Source organism: Syzygium oleosum, unplaced genomic scaffold (assembly GCF_021117445.2).
Source record: "Syzygium oleosum isolate NSW1041296 unplaced genomic scaffold, Sole_v2.1 Sole_v2.11, whole genome shotgun sequence".
Taxonomy (NCBI): domain Eukaryota; kingdom Viridiplantae; phylum Streptophyta; class Magnoliopsida; order Myrtales; family Myrtaceae; genus Syzygium; species Syzygium oleosum.
Genome location: NW_026607495.1, coordinates 11,254,506 through 11,257,447, shown reverse-complemented (window position 1 = coordinate 11,257,447; position 2,942 = coordinate 11,254,506). Strand labels below are relative to the sequence as shown.

The following is a 2,942-nucleotide window of genomic DNA, read 5'->3' as shown; positions in this document are numbered from 1 at the left end:
ATGTTCCATCTCTCTTCTGTATATATATACCCGACTAGATATGCATATGGCAGAAATCGTTCTTGCTGTATATCACTTCACGGCGCAGCGGAATGTGAACCTAAGACCAGCCTACAACACCCGTGAGGATATAAGAAGCACAAGGGATAACGGGTAGAGATCATACGCAAGAACACACGTCCAGAACTGAAACTTGGTGCAGGAGCTTGTGAGCACGACCAGGACTACGGCGGAGACGTCCCACGTTATGTCCTTGATGTATACGAGCGCCAAGAACGTGGCTAATCCCATTACGTTGTTCATGAACACCCCATTGTAAACCTGCAATGCGAAGAAATTGAAAGCTATGACTTAATTCTCGTGAAAATGCGGAAAGATATGTTAACAAGAAACTTATACTGTGATTGTACAGAACTAAAGTTGTCGTGAATATAAATGCGGAAGCTTACGGATTTTGCAGTTGAGATGGGTTACTAGAAAAAGTTTGGGGTAAATGTGTCACATTTATACAAATTTCAAATTTTTTTGTCACAAAAAAAAGTTTGGGATAAATATTTCACATTAGTACAAATTTGGGGTAAATATGTTACATGGGTACAAATTTGAAGTTTTTAATTTCACAAAAAAGTTTGGGATAAATGTGTCACAGTAAGCCGAATTTGAAATATTTTTTGTGACTTTAACCCATGTTTGTATCAGTCAAATAATGATTTCTATTAATCTTGTGGACACAAATATTCAAGTGCGTAATATGTTTTTAAAAATGTCGAGACATGACTTGTCTAAAATTGATTGTTTGCACGAGGGATGCTTTTTCCTTTTTTTGGTCGAAAAAACATTCCTACAATTCTCATTCAAGTGAAAGTTTGAGTAGACAAAGTACGGGCTTCAAAATATAGCAATTTCAAAAGACAAGTACGGGGATAAGCGATCCAATTAACCGGTAAAAACTTGTTGCGGTAGGCCTTGACGGCCTAACCTGCAACTTGGTTACGTTCTCTTCTGTAATGGGCCATTGTTAGATTGCGAAAAGTTTGTGCACATGCTTGGGCTTCAGTGATAAGCGCGTGTGCTTCCTAGCTGACCTGATCTGCGCCCTCAACTGTCGCCTTCACCAGATTAGTTCGGTCGTCTCCAGCTCCAGCTCCAGCTCCAGTTCAGATTTTGCTTCAAAGCACACTTTTGGGTTTCAAGGACAGCCGCTGCTTCTGCCTGAATCACAGATGAAACTCTCAACGATCAGGCAAATCCGTCGATAAGATTACCCCGGTTGTCTCGGTAAACACAAGCGATGGCCCTTTCCCCCCGTTCTTTTAACAAAAGACCCATCGACGTTTGTTTTGAGCACACCGGGGGAAGGGGGAGTCCATATCGGAGGTATCTCTGTTTGTATTTGCGAATTTCCCTTCTTTTTTCTTGTCTGACCATCTGCTAAAATTTTTCTCCATGGTCATTGCTGAGGTGATTACATGCTAGGGATTCATTCTGAGCTCTATACACCAGGCCGTTGCGGGATTTCCACATCTGCCATAGTAACAGGTCAACCAACTCAAAAGAGACTGAGGTATGTTGAAAGTTAACTAGCCGTTCCTCTATTCGGGTCACTCCATAATTGTCACTTCTTATGTTTACTGCAGGATCGTTCCAGGTTTGCTTAGTCCAAGGACACAAGAGGAAGAGATGTTCAATGGACTCCGGGTGCTAATGGCTGATCGTGCAAGTAGCCTCAGGTATAATTCGTCTCCGAAATTAGTTCTCCTTGGTTGCTAGAGCATTTTGGCAAAGATGCCAAAGAAAAAAAAAATATGGTTTTGGGTTGTAAGTTTGCCTTCCAAATTCTATTCCACAATTCTCTGGGAGTTTGGAAAAAAGATGATTTTCGATTATGTTTATGGGTTTCTCCCTGTTTCCTAAGGTTGTTGTAAGCGCTCTTAACTGTGAATATTCCTGTTTTGGTCGGCTTCCATATCAGTCTATCTTCTGGGAGCTGAGAGTTTAAGGGGATGGCCAGAATCTCCTGGGATATTTCGCCGTCGAACACCTCTCTCGCTTTGTTTTTGTTCCATCTAGCTTCCTCTTTGATTATTAACTCGGATACCCAAGATGGATTCTCTCCATTCGTAAGGCATCCAATCAAATCTCTCGGTAACCACTGATCTTCTCTTATGCTGATTTTCTCTCCATTTCGAACCACCCATTGGATCTATTGGTTTATAGCATTTTGGCCCATAAGCAAACTTTGCCACCCCCATGAGGGTTGGTAGCCTTTTTCTGCGTGTAATACATTCGTGTGAGGATAGTATAATCCTTTAAGGACCCGACTCCAAAGAGAATGTGGATTCTGAATTAGGCTCCATACTTGCCGACCCAACATAGCCTCATTGAATTTAATTAGGTCTCTAAATCCTAATCCACCCTCATCCTTTCTTGCTTTAGGAGTGTCCCAGTTTCTCCAGTGCAAACCTGCCCTGTTTTCATTGCTTTTCCACCAAAATGCAGCAATTTTCCTTTCGATGGCATGGCAAATGGATAGAGGAATTTTAAAGATGGACATTGCATACTGCAGTAGAGCTTGCACCACAGTTTTGAGGAGAATTTCTTTCCTTGCCTTGGACAAAAAGTTCTCTTTCCAACCCTCCAGTCTCATGTTTACTCTTGCGAGGATCCAAGCGAACATTTGCTTTTTTGAACTATCCCAATCAGATGGTATTCCGAATACTTTCATGTCCTCTCTAGCTCCGGTACTCTCATTTTGTATGTCATATTTCTCCTCAAGTCACTTGGGCAGTTTTTGCTGAAAAACATGCCTGACTTATTCAAGTTTATGGCTTGTCCTGACACGAAACAATATTGGTTAAGGACTGCAGCCACATTGTGACATTCTACCGGTTTTCCTTCGAGGAAGAGTATCAAGTCATCCGCAAAAAGTAGGTGAGATAAAG

General features: G+C 41.6%; 1 long non-coding RNA gene across 1 annotated transcript; it reads left to right on the top strand.

Annotated features, from left to right (window-relative positions):
- The first annotated feature begins 1,146 nt into the window (after nt 1–1,146).
- On the top strand, nt 1,147–2,942 carry LOC130139379 (uncharacterized). The gene is made up of 4 exons (XR_008817591.1): nt 1,147–1,564; nt 1,638–1,730; nt 1,973–2,145; nt 2,437–2,942. It is a non-coding gene; the product is annotated as an uncharacterized LOC130139379 (long non-coding RNA).